The sequence below is a fragment of the Coenobita brevimanus genome, chromosome 14 (assembly GCF_032717465.1).
Source record: "Coenobita brevimanus isolate Jiangsu-jjx chromosome 14, ASM3271746v2, whole genome shotgun sequence".
Lineage (NCBI taxonomy): Eukaryota > Metazoa > Arthropoda > Malacostraca > Decapoda > Coenobitidae > Coenobita > Coenobita brevimanus.
This window is the reverse complement of record NC_136967.1, coordinates 27,009,860-27,024,859: the sequence shown is the minus strand read 5'-3', so window position 1 is coordinate 27,024,859 and position 15,000 is coordinate 27,009,860.

The following is a 15,000-nucleotide window of genomic DNA, read 5'->3' as shown; positions in this document are numbered from 1 at the left end:
TTGTCAATACGCAGGCCAGACGTTCTTTGTTTACAGGAGACGCGTCTGGAGGATCATCCTGATCCACCACAGTTCAAACACTATCACTCGTATAGAAGATATGAAGGTCACGGAGTTGCCATATACACACACAAATCACACCCACAAACGGAAGTGATTCTAAATTCTATTCTGGAAGCTGTCGCGTGCAGAGTAAAATTTAATAACACGTATCTGTCCATTTGCTCTCTGCACTGTCCTCCACAAGGCCCCATTGATAGTGATGCTTTAAATTCACTAGTTGAACATCTACCCGGGAATAAGTTAGTGTTGGGCGACTAACGCCCATCACCATCAATGGGGTAGCTTGAGGATCGATGGTCGTGGGGAGCAAGTAGCCAACCTAATCCTACAATCCAACCTCTGTCTTCTGAACGATGGTAGGGCGACTCGTGTAGATGATCGTACTGGTAACTTTTCGGCCATTGACTTATCTTTGGCCTCCTCTGGTATACATGAAGATTTCTCATGGGACCCTTACACACGCGACATCATTTCGGACCCTCCACCTCCAAAATTTAACTATAAGAAAGCAGATTGGGGATCCTTCTCAAGGATCGCCAATTTAGATATATCTGGGGAGACCATAGATGTTAAGGTCGAAAATATAACTACTTCCATATTACACGCAGCTGAGGCTGCTATTCCCAAGCCTTCTACAGTTCATGCGAAGCATAGAGCACATTGGTGGACGCCGGATTGCCGACAAGCATTAAGAAAACGCAATAGGAGATACAGGATTTTTGATAGTCAGCCCACTGAGATAAATTTTATTGCATACAAACAGGCACGGGCTGAGGCAAGGAGAATAATAAGAAGGGCCAAACGTGACTCCTGGCGGTCCTTTGTGTCCATGGTGACTCGTACTACTGTACACCATTACGTAAAGTCTGGTCCACTATAAGAATATTAAATAATAAAGGCCCATACATACCTATCACCACCCTGAAGGTTAATAATAACATCTATGACGAGCCCGTGGACGTTGCTAACATCCTCGCCAGGAGTTTTTCTCATGTAAGTAGCTCAGCCAATTATGATCCGCGTTTTCAATATCATTAACGCACGGCTGAGCTACAGATATTAGACTCTGCCACAGAAGACGTAGACTCCCCGTACAACCAAGAGTTTACGCTAGATGAACTGCTCCTTGCCCTTAAATCCTGTAAAGACACCAGCCTTGGACCAGACACCATCACGTACGGTATGATCCAGCATCTTAATCAGGACAATCTGATTAAGATTTTAGCATTGTACAATGAAATCTGGGCGTCTCAAACGTTCCCAAACTCATGGCACTTTGCGCACGTCATACCGATACCTAAAGAGGCTGGTCGTCTTATGAATCCCACTTCATTTCGTCCTATTGTGTTGACTTCTTGCCTATGTAAGGTTATGGAACGAATGGTAAATAATAGGCTTCTTTTTGTTTTAGAGTCGAAGAATTTGTTAAATGATCAACAGTGTGGCTTCCGTAAATATAGAAGTTCACTAGATCATTTAATGGATTTGGAGCATTGTATTGCAGAGGCATTTGCCAATAAAGAATTCATGATAGGGGTGTTCTTGGACATCCATAAAGCCTATGACATGACCTGGCGACACGGTATACTAATGAAGCTCTATGCTTATGGTTTAAGAGGAAATTTGCCCATTTTTATTTCAAATTTTTTAAGGGACAGGACTTTCTCTGTCAAATTGCCCCGTAACGTAACATCGGATATATTTATCCAGGAAAACGGGATGTCGCAGGGAAGTGTGCTTAGTCCTACTTTATTTAGTATTATGATCAATGATATTCTGTCATCAGCTCCCATCCCCAGGAATCTTAAATACTTGCTCTATGCTGACGATTGTGCAATATGGCACTCTTCCCGTAATGCACAATTTTCGGCTGGGCGGATTCAAGCAGCCCTTGACTCTGTCCATCTATGGGCCTTGCAGTGGGGATTTAAGTTTTCCGTCCGTAAGTGTGCCTCTGTAGTCTTCACTAATCGTAACGTACCTAATTTGTGCTTAACTCTGGATATTCGGGAGGTACCTTTTCAAAATTCTGTAAAATTTTTAGGAATACATTTTGAGCGAAGAATGAATTTTAAACCACGTTAATACTTTGCTTGCTCGTTGTGATAAACTATTAAATGTCCTTAAGTACCTATCGGGAACTACATGGGGTGCCGACAGAAAATCTTTATTAATGGTGTATAAGTCCCTTATTCGATCGAAGCTAGACTATGGCGCACAGGTGTATGGCTCAGCATCTGATGCCACGCTGAAAGGATTGGATGTGTTGCAGAATAAATGCTTGCGAATGTGTCTTGGAGCTGTCCGGTGTACCCGTGTAGCTCGTATGGAAGTGGAGGCTAATGTGCCTCCCCTCCGTGTTCGCCGTGACCACCTGGCATTATCGTATGGGTTATGGACATTGAGGAAAAGTAATATCGGCAATGTGGCCTGTACCCCCCTGCGTCAATACCACCACCTTCTGCGAGGGGTGCGTCAGCCACTTGCCGTTCGCCTCCACTTACTGACTCAGGAGCTTGGTGTGGACCCCAGTGACTGTGACAAGTTGGTGCTTAAAAATATAGCGCCTTGGGAGCCACCCGGCTTTACAGTGGATGTCTCGTGGCTCCCAGCACCAAAGGCCAAGGCGCCGGAGGCGGAGGTCCACCACTTGTTTCCTAACATCATTGTTCATCACTTGGAGTCCCATCAATTGTACACCGACGGCTCCAAGTCGAGTGACTGTGTGAGTGCAAGTGTGTGGTCGACTGAATGTGCACTTAGGTATCGGTTGCCGACTCATACATCTGTGTTTACCACCGAACTTTTTGCTATTGAGAAAGCCATAGACTATGCTCTCAATTCTAGGCATGACTCATTTGTCATATTTTCAGATTCATAATCAGCCCTTCAGGCAATTGCATCTTGTACTACGGACTCTCACGAGATCCAGGGCCGCATCGTTAATAAGTTGCATTCATGCAACAAGTCATTCACACTGATCTGGGTGCCTGGTCATTGTTGTATCTACGGCAATGAGCAGGCTGACTTACTTGCAAAGTCGGCTGTAGAGCTTGAGGAGACTTGGGATGTTCCTCGTGATCTACGGTCGAGTCTATCTCTCGGAAAGAAATCAATAAATCTTCTGTGGCAAGGTCAGTGGACCAGACTAAATATTGCAACGTGGAAGCTACACCTAGGCGACTGGGACACCGCTAACCTCCCTAGTCGCCTTGAGGAAAAAGTATTAGCACGGCTACGGCTTAATGCCACCATTTTAACTCACATGAAACCATATATGGAAAGACGCTTCCCACCGCACTGTGACATCTGTAATGCGGTGTTATCTATCAGTCATATCATCCTTCGCTGTCGGCGATTTATTCGTGAACGTGCTTCACTTATAAATTACTGCGGTGCAGCAGACGTCCCCTTCACCCTTTTCACCATCCTGGGTGATGGGGACATTGTTATGACTGATAAATTGATGGCTTTCCTGAGAGAGACCGGACTGATCAGAGTGAAGTGACTTTTTTACTGTGTGGTTATGGTTTTTATCAACGGTAAATATGTATATATAGTACTGTTAATTATGGTTGACAGTTGACGTATTTGAAATAGTTCCTCCACCCACTGATCTATTTCTAATATTGATGTCCCCTACATTAAACACCGTTCCTCGACTAACAGTCACCAGCTGATGAGTGTAAGTGTTCAATATAGAAAGGTATTGGGCACTTGTAGTCGATGGTGGTCTGTTGGCCGAGGTTCTTCACTTATTGTACAAATTATGTAAATACAGCATACCATCTGGCTTAAGTTATTCTAATTAGGGCCGACAGCTGATGTATATGGAAATTTTAGACTCGTCTGGTTCCCTTTCATATATTGATGTCCCCTATATTAGGTTGTGCCTCGACTGACAGTCACCAGGTGATGAGTGCAAGTATGTCATGTAGAAAGGCATTACATATCTGCAGTCGATGGTGTTCTGTTAGTCGAGGTATTTTTACCATTAGTGTAGGTCTAGCTATTTGTCTCTGTAGGATTTAGTATAGGTTAGCGATTTGTCTGTTAGGGGATTAGTTTTAGGGTCTTTAGATTAGTTTGTCTTTATAATATAAGGTATAAAAAATATAAAACCAAGAAAAAATATAAAAAATAAAAATACAAAAAAATAAACAAAATTAAAATTATTATATATATATATATATATATATATATATATATATATATATATGTACGTTTGCATGAAAGTGTGTCTGTATGTATGCATGGAAGTGTGTGTGTGTGTGTGTGTGTGTGTGTGTGTGTGTGTGTGTGTGTGTGTGTGTGTGTGTGTGTGTGTGTGTGTGTGTTTGTGTTTGTGTGTGTGTGTGTTTGTGTGTGTGTGTGTATACTGTATATGTATATATGTTTAAATGTATATACATATATATATCCGGCCTTAATAACCAGGGTTGACAGGCCAGAAAAAAAAAAAAAAAAATTTAATTCACTCTACCATCAAACAGCAGATCGACGGGACTAAGGTAAAAGTTAATCATTCTTCTGTTTGCTTTGGTTCTGTCTTCTATGTGAAATTTGGTTAAATGTCTGTGAATTTGCTCTAGAGTTTTAAGAACTTTATATATTTTTCCATGTACTGTGTTTATATTATTGATTGAATTTTTATCATTGGCATTATTTATTGATTTATTGTTAGACTTAAATATTGAACTTTATGATTTCCTTTTTGTACTCGGCTTTTTGCTTGCTGTGTAGGTCCTTGGTTCACTTCCCACAATTTATGTACCTTTGTTATTTTGTTATTAACTTGTATCAAATTTGGGGGACTAAGGATCCTACGCCTGCCAAGGGCCGGGTCGGTGAGGCATCCATTCTACCCACCATGCGAGAGTTCACCCAGGTCGTCCCTGTGCTGCCATGTAGCAGTGTTGAATGGCAGGCATACCATTTCTCTACTGTTCCCGGAGTTTTCTGCTACCATACGCAGTATCCTCACCTCTGCCTAGCTTCAGGGGGAGTTTAATCACTACTTGTTTGTTCTTCATAAATTTATTAATGGGACTTGTTAGACCTGGGGGAAAGTCTCAAGAGGGTTTAAGTATTGATAATGTTTGGTATTTCAGTATCTTTAATTAATTTGTAAATAAATGTATGGTTTTACTTCTGAGTTTCCTTTGGTGTTTCATGTGTGAATAATGTGAGATATTCTGTTTTCTACCTTGTGGATTTGGAACCTTTTTACATAGATCTCCTGTTGCATTTTTTTCTGACAACGGATCACTCCCACAAAGAATACGATGTGGCTGCGTGGACTTTGATAAGCCTTAGTTATGAGTTAAGAATCAGTCCTTGGTTAAACTTTTTTTTTTTTTTTTTTTTTTTCTAACGGCCTAAAGTTGCCATCTCTCCATCTTGAATGCCAAGTTGTAATTCTTGATTAATACTAGAATATATTAGTCATGAAGTGTTATGGAAAAAAAATGTTGAGGCATACCACTGTCTTTCTGGCAATGAGCAATGTGAAATAAGTTACTAAAGCACGAAAATCTGGGCCAAGTTATTGTGAAAGATCTGTAGTCGAAATTACCCTTCCAGTCTAACTACACTTGGCCATCAACGAACTGAAAACAGGCTGGGGATCATTACGAAGAGTCTTGGACCTAAGTTAAGAATGTCTCCCTGGTTACTAGTCAAAATTATCATCCCAGTCTGGCTACATTTGGCCATAAACTGAAAAAGGACTAGGGATCATTGTTAGACGAAACTTGCTGTACCTTATGATTTTCAGAATCTGTGAAACTTAATATATCTAAACCTTTCAGAAAATCCACGTGGAAGTAGCAAGCACAATAATAATAATAATAATAATAATAATAATAATAATAATTAAAATAGCAATATGAAAACGCTTTCTCATACTCATCAAAATAGTATCCAATTAAAGACTTCCACCAAAGTGATAGTTGTGGTTGCGCTAGTGGTGGTGGTGGTAGTTCTAGCTATGGTGATGGTAGTTGTAGCTATGGTGGTGGTAGCCCTCAACAACTAAATGCCTTGAAACCGGAAAGGGCGGCCACATATTATTCGCCTCGGCGTCATGCTGTTTTTAAACATTATGCAGAAAAAAAAAAAAAACTTATAAGCCATCACACCAAAAAAAAACATAAAAAACAAAAAACACCCATAAACACATCGAAAAATAAAATTCCACACAAAACCTGAACTTCACACAGACTCTATACCACCCACCCCTACCCCCCCACCCACTCCCCCCCCCACACTCGCACACACTCGCGCACACACGTGCACTCACACGCGCACGCACACGGGCACACCCACACACGCTCGCGCGAGCACACGCGCGCGCACACACCCTTACACCCCCCCCCGCACTCACCCCGCACATACGCACACCCTGTTTTGGCGACACTCTCCATATTCAGTTTTGTTAAAATTGGTCAAAATATACATTGACTTACAATTCTCGCCCAAACCTGCCTCTTGTTACGTCCCCGTTTCTCTAAAGGCTGGGTAAATAGCCCGATTATGTATATGGAACATGTACCGTAACAAAAGTCTTACGGTATTTATCAGTTTACAATCCTCATTCGTGTTGGCTGAAATGTTCACAGTGACAAGACTTTCTTCAACTACTTTCAGTTTTTTAGCTCAGATTTGCCTGGGTTCTCATCCCTCCACTTCCGTGACATTCCTGTCTTAACAGTTCAATCCTCCATTTTCTGCTCTGCCAACAAAACGTTCTAAAGAGGAAGTAGGCTATGGTATTCTAATGCTGCTACCTTCCTTCTCAGTTATCATGTGATAGAATTCCCAACTGTAAATATGAGCTCCCACAGTAGAATCTTCAATTACTGTTGTTACGGAACAGAGAAAACTGTCCCACAAAGTTCCAGGTTCAAAACAAAAGAGTTAGGTAAAATTACAAGTTAGAATTTAATGCTCAAACTAACAACAAAACATTCAGGACTCATAAGGATAATGTAATGGCAAAAAACAGGTTAAATATATGGTTAACTGCAATAGCCTCTATTAACACGAAATTAGCAAGAGTAAATTTATCTAAGTCAGCCCTGATAAAATGAGAAAACCAGATAATACTCAGTGAATGCAAGATATATTATTACAGATACAAAATATTGTTACCACTGGCTGACAATATGAATTACAAAAACTTTACTAGGCCTACGAATCAACACTTTATGCTATACAGTACAAGAACAAAATGTAATAACACTTATATTACACAGCTGCTAGATGGTTGGAGACTTCCTGAGCACTCACAATAATAACAACTGTACAGGGGAGGACAGAGATGTGAGCAAAATGAGGAGTAGATCTAAGTGGCAATTAATGCAAAGACTGAGCTCATTATATAGGGGCCGGCAGAGCTTGATACAACTTGTAAGAAGGACGCGCAAATGAAGCCATAGGGGACAAAGAGTTGACAATCCTGCTCTGAACAACAGAAAGAACGACTTACTCTACTATAAGGGAGGACGGGGGGAGTGAGGTAGAACACGCTCGTGATCAAACATGCAGCATACTATACGTTAGAATTACACAAAGGATGATGAAATCATAGGCTATGTAACACCTCCCCACAAAGAAAAAAGAAATTTACAAAGGAAATTTCTTATTACTCTAAAACAATCTGTCTAAAGTCTAGATAAGCAATCTGCAATAACATTTTCTTTCCCCTTGACATGCTGTATGTCTAATGAATAGACTCCATCTTGTCAATCTCTGATTTTTATCTTTAAACTTACTAAGGAATTTCAGTGGGTTATGGTCGGTATGACTATGGGGTCAAAACCAGAACACAAATAAAATGAAAAATGCTGTAAACCCAAAATCAAGGCCAAAAGCTCTTTCTCAATAGTTGAGAAGTTCTTTTGAGGTGGAGTGAACTTCTTACTGTAATAAGATACAGGGTGTTCAATACCCTGATCATCCTCTTGTAGCAAAACAGCCCCAGCTCCTGTATCACTTGGATCAACAGCCATCTTAAAAGGCTTAGCAAAATTTGGAGTAGCGAGCACTGGCTGACTTAATAGGATAGCTTTAAGTTTGTTGAAAGAGGATTCACAGTTATCGGTCCAGACAAATTTAATTCCCTTTTTCAGTAGGTCTGTAAGTGGTGATACAAGAATTGAAAAGTTAAGAACAAATCTCCTGTAATAACCTACCATTCCCAAAAATCTTTGTACCTCTTTCCTATTTTTAGGTCTGGGAAGATCACTTATAACCTGAACCTTAGCTCCTGGTGGTGCAACATGTCCATCACCAATTACGTACCCAAGGTACTGAACTTTAGCTTTACCAAACTCACACTTTGATAAATTAGCTACAAGATTAGCCTGAACCAAACGCTCAAGAAATTTACTGACATGGCATAGGTGATCTTTCCAGTTGTCACTGAAGATTAATACATCATCAATATAAACAACACACCCTGCCAAACCCTCTGTTACAACATTCATGAGCTTCTGAAATGTGGCTGGTGCATTCTTCATACCATATGGCATTACAGAACATGCAAAAGTCTTTCCTAGTGTTACAAAACATGAGATCTCCCTAGCACGTTCAGTCATAGGTACTTGCCAGTATCCCTTTAACAAATCAAACTTACTTATGTACCTAGCCTTTCCGATCTTGTCTATGCAATCTTCCACGCGAGGGAGAGGGTAAGTGTCTGTTTTGGTTATCTGATTAACACGTCTGTAGTCGATGCAAAGCTGCTGTGACCCACCTGGCTTAGGGACTAGAGTGACAGGAGAACTCCACTCGCTCTGACAGGGCTCAATCATCTTGTGGTCCAACAGGTAGCCAAGCTCCTTCTGGATGAGAGGAACTTTCACTGGGTTCACACGGTAAGGAGGCAATTTAATTGGCTTTGCGTCTCCAACATCGACATCATGCATCAACACAGTGGTTCTTCCTGGAGTGGCACGGAACACTTGTGGGTACTCCTGCAGTAATGCCGAAAACTCCTGCCTTTCCTCGGGAGGTAGATGAGAAAGCTTAGTCTGGAGATCATTCATGATATCAGGATTCTTCCCCAAACTATCACTCAGGCTCATGCTGCATGGGAGAACTTCACTTGCAGACTCGGGTGGAACAGCTACAGTGCAGACTGGGTTATTTTCGTCCCGCCTGTGATATAACTTTAGCATGTTGATGTGACAAAGTTGCTTGTTCTTTCTACGATCTGGTGTGGTGATGACATAGTTGACATCACTGAGTTTCTTCTCCACGAAATAAGGACCACTAAACTTGGCTTGAAGAGGTTGCCCATGCACCAGTAGCAGAATCAAAACCTGATCTCCTGGCTGAAAGTGGCGTAACCTGGACTTCTTATCATACCAAGTCTTCATCTTCTCCTGAGCAGCTCCTAAATTCTCTCTCGCCAGCTGTAAAGCAGTGGACAGCCGTTCTTTGAACTTCATCACATACTCCAGCAGGTTGATGCCATCTTCCTCCGACAGCCAGCATTCCTTGAGTAGCTTAAGGGGTCCTCTTACTTCATGGCCAAACAGTAGTTCAGAGGGTGAGAAGCCCAGTGATTCATTTGGAGATTCTCTTGCGCCAAATACGACAAATGGAAGACCTTTATCCCAGTCTTTCTGATGTTCCAAACAGTATTTCTTGAGCATCGATTTGAGTGTTTGATGATATCTCTCCAGCGCTCCTTGGGTCTGGGGATGGTAAGCTGAAGACGTGATCTGGGTGATGCCCAACTCTTTCAGAGACTGCTTGAAAACATATGACATGAAATTACTTCCCCGGTCTGACTGTACCTCCTTGGGCAGACCAAACTTTGTGAAGAACCCTAGCATTTCCTTAACCACGTTCTTTGCTGAGATATTTCTAAGTGGAATGGCTTCAGGATAACGAGTAGCCATATCAAGCAGGGTCAACACATAAGAAAATCCTGAAGAAGTCTTAGGAAGAGGGCCCACAATATCCACCAACACACAGGTGAATGGCGCCTCAAAAGGAGGAATGGGAACTAGAGGTGCAACCTTTTCGGTCTGATTACACTTCCCCACAACTTGACAGGTGTGACAAGACTTACAATACCAGGAAACATCCCTGAAGATACCTGGCCAGTAGAAGTGTTTCAAAATGCGTGCCACAGTCTTCCTCACTCCAAGGTGTCCTGCCAAACTGGAATCATGAGGCACTCTAATGATATCCTGCCTACAAACACAAGGGATGACAACTTGATGTACAACCTCCCATTCACAGTCGGCTGATGCTGTTGGGGGTCTCCACTTCCTCATAAGTACTCCTGACTTTATATAATAACAGGTAGAAGCACCGGCTGACTCTTCCTCACTGCAAGCAGAGTTAGCTAGACCTTTCAACTCAGGGTCAGCAACCTGCAACTCAACCAACTCTTGACGAGACAAATTATCAACACCACGGGGTACTGCCTCATCTGGTGAGTGGTCCAAATTAGCAAGAAAAGTGTCAGCTAGGATAACATCATCATCATCATTATCCTCTAAGTCACCAGTAACTTTAGACTTAGCCCTAGTGACAGCACATGCAGAGAACACATCAGGGACATCACAATCCTGGGTCGCAGCCACTGGCTCACTAGACAACTGAGGAGCTGGACACACTTGACTTCCACCAATATCATTCCCAAGTAAGAAAGTTACACCTGATATTGGGAGTGTCTCACCAACCCAACCATAACGGAACCATTAACAAAACCAGACTCTAAATTCACTCTGCACGGAGGGACAGAGAAGTGATTATTCCCTACACCTTGTAAGATTACAGTTTCATCAGAGGAATTAACATTAGAGCCTAGAACACTGGTCAGCATAAGGGATTGGCAAGCACCTGTATCACGATATATTTTAACTGATTTCCTGTCATTACTGTCCAGAGGACTGACAAAACCATCAGACAGGAAATTAGCACATGAACTCTTGAAAGTGTCACCCACGTTATTGCTCAAAAGAGGAGCTCCATCATGAGAATTTAATTTACCCCTCAAAGCAGGTTCAGTTAACTCAGTTAAAGAATTCTGGGAACTCTCAAGGGTGGACACTAGACCAATTGACTGAATATTTACAGACTCCTTTTTGTTCACATCACGCTGTCTCCTGAAACATTTCTCCGTAGTATGACCAAGCTTACTACAATAAGTACATTTACTTTTCTGAAATCTAGAGGTGGAGCTGGTATTTACTTCCTGAGAAACATCATCTTTATTCTCTTTCCTGTTACCTGTACTCTGAGTAGAGGCAACGTACTTACTCTCAGCTTTCCCTTTTTCTCTAGAATATCTCTTGTGAGTGAGAACATACTCATCAGCTAAAACTGCAGCATCAGACAAATTATCTATTCTTTTCTCATCAAGATATAGGCTTACATCTTTATTAATACACCTTTTGAAGTCCTCCAGCAAAATCATCTGCTTAAATTTGTCAAAATCAGAATCCACATTCATAGAGTTTAACCACTGCTCTAACAGATCTTCTTTGATTTTTGCATACTCAACATGGGATTGCTTATCTTGCTTATAAGTTGTCCTAAATTTTACTCTATAGGCTTCAGGAACAAGCTCATAGGCCTTAAGAATCAAGCTCTTAACTACATCATAATTATCAGATTGATCCTGAGGCAAAGATGCATAAGTTACTTGAGCTTTACTGGTGAGATCAGTTTGAAGGAGTACTGGCCAATACTTTTTGGGCCAATTAAAACCTGTAGCTACCTTCTCAAACAACTGAAAATACTTTGTTAAATCAGATTCATTAAAAGGAGGGACAAGTTTAACATTTTTAGCCACATCAAAATCATCAGAGCTAGATGATCCAGTTCCACCTTGTTTCATGCGATACTCATGGTCTGCCTGAATCCTAGCAAGTTCAACTTGTGCCTGAAACTCAGCCTCCTGAATACGAGCCAGAGACTCCGCCTTCTTAGCCTGAGACTCAGCCTCCTTAGCACGAGCCTGAAACTCAGCTTCCTTAACACGAGCCTCCTGCAGAGCTAGCTGTAACTTAGCTATTTCAATCTGCGTTTGCTCATCTGGAGGAGTTACATTAAACAAGCTTTTATTAATCATGCCAACAATTTGATTTTTAGAATGATGAGAGTGAACTGCAATTCCCAATTGTTGAGCAACAAGCTTAAGTTCATTCTTTGTTCTGTTTTCTACATCACACACTGTTTGCACATTTGACAAAAAATCTTTGGCTTTATCAAGAGTAGTAATAGTAGACATCATGAATAAATCACAGTCACAAAATATCAAGCAATATCCTTATGATAATATCCTGAATATCCTGATAAGAGGTCGACAAATTTATGTTACGGAACAGAGAAAACTGTCCCGCAAAGTTCCAGGTTCAAAACAAAAGAGTTAGGTAAAATTACAAGTTAAAGTTTAATGCTCAAACTAACAACAAAACATTCAGGACTCATAAGGATAATGTAATGGCAAAAAACAGGTTAAATATATGGTTAACTGCAATAGCCTCTATTAACACGAAATTAGCAAGAGTAAATTTATCTAAGTCAGCCCTGATAAAATGAGAAAACCAAATAATACTCAGTGAATGCAAGATATATTATTACAGATACAAAATATTATTACCACTGGCTGACAATATGAATTACAAAAACTTTACTAGGCCTACGAATCAACACCTTATGCTATACAGTACAAGAACAAAATGTAATAACACTTATACTCATATTACACAGCTGCTAGATGGTTGGAGACTTCCTGAGCACTCACAATAATAACAACTGTACAGGGGAGGACAGAGATGTGAGCAAACTGAGGAGTAGATCTAAGTGGCAATTAATGCAAAGACTGAGCTCATTATATAGGGGCCGGCAGAGCTTGATACAACTTGTAAGAAGGACGCGCAAATGAAGCCATAGGGGACAAAGAGTTGACAATCCTGCTCTGATCAACAGAAAGAACGACTTACACTACTATAAGGGTAGAAGGGGGGAGTGAGGTAGAACACGCTCGTGATCAAACATGCAGCATACTGTACGTTAGAATTACACAAAGGATGATGAAATCGTAGGCTATGTAACACTGTCAATGAAAAAAGTGCAGAATGTCCTAACCAGGGACACTGATGGGTTTTAAAAATGGGTTGGCGAAGTCCCCAAGAACTTTGAGTGGTCCGAGAGGATTTCCCTGTACTGTACGTTTGTGGTTCAATGGCGTCTCTCTCTCTCTCTCTCTCTCTCTCTCTCTCTCTATATATATATATATATATATATATATATATATATATATATATATATATATATATATATATGGGAGCAGGGCAGTGAAATGGCTGGGGACAGGGCGACGTGGAGGCGATTTGTTTGTGGCCACCACAAAAGGGATTGAGGCGTCTGGCAATAAATAAATAAATATATATATAAATATATATATATATATATATATATATATAAATATATATATATATATCATACCCCCTGTATATAATTTATATATATAATATATATATTATAATTATATATATTATATATTATATATATTACATATTATATATATTATATATATTACTTATTATATATATTATACATTATATATATTATAAATAATATATATATGATGTATCTATATATAATATATATTATAAGATATAATTATCATATATATATATATATATATATATATATATATATATATAGTATGAATATATAATATATAAAATGTTATATGTACACCCACCAAAAAGTATCGGTGTACACTTGACGCAAAGCAATTTGAGACACCTGACGATGGCTACTGGGAACTGAACAACGATTCTTCTTCCCCATGCTGATAAACTTGCTCTCTCAGGGATGCAGTATATGGCTTGTTTATGACATTTTCTAATCCGTATTGTTATTATATGTATAGCAGTTACAAATAAATCTTACCGAGAATTCATGATATAATGGTCATTTCGGATGTCATCGTACCCTACCCGCGCGATACTTTTTGGAGTGACTGTACATATATATACATATATAATATATACCTTATGTAAAATTTTATAAGTATACATATCTTATTATACATACATATTGTACAGAGAGAGAGAGAGAGAGAGAGAGAGAGAGAGAGAGAGAGATTGCACTGAACAGAGAATACTTCATATTAATAAATAAACAAGAAGCTGTGCCAAGGCACAGCAAACCCCTCCCCGGAAGTCATTTTAGTGCTGAAGTACAAATAGAACAGGATATCTACCGTAGTCATAAATGTCACATCAAATTTGGAGTAAATCTGGTGAAAATTGACGATTTAATGACCTTTTGAAATTTTCAGCCCGACCCATCTCACATTGACCCCCCTGCCGCTAACTGGGGGGTGATCCTCCTGATGTAATGAGCAATGTTATAGGATGCAGATTTGAAAAATGCACCTTTAGGTTTTGGTTTCATGTTAATATGATGAATTTGAAAGGAGTTACGGAGATTTTTTTTTTTTTACTTTTTTTTTTTTTTTTTTTTTTTTACTTACAGCCTTGGCCTGGCCCAATTTTGCCCAAAATTTGATCAGGTGATTAGGTCACAGCCCATGAGCTCTAATTTTAGTCAAAACCGCAGCAGTAGTTTTCGCGTTAAGTTGTTCACAGACAGGCAGACAGATAAACAAACAAACAGACAAACCGAGTGAAAACAATACCCGTCCCCGAGCTCCTCCGGCACGGGGACGGGTAATTATGATGTCTTCATTGTACAGAAGTAAATTTATTTATCCTTTCACTGTGTATGCCTTGGATATTGTCTGTTTATGTGAGTGAACGAAAACCTGTTTACAAACTGATACATGGCGATATTTTCAGTTCTTGTATGTTTAGTTCCGAGTAGGTCGTCGGCTGAGTTGGGGCATGGGGGGAGGGGGGGCGTCAGCGATTTGTGGGGTTGCGTACGCCTACCCTC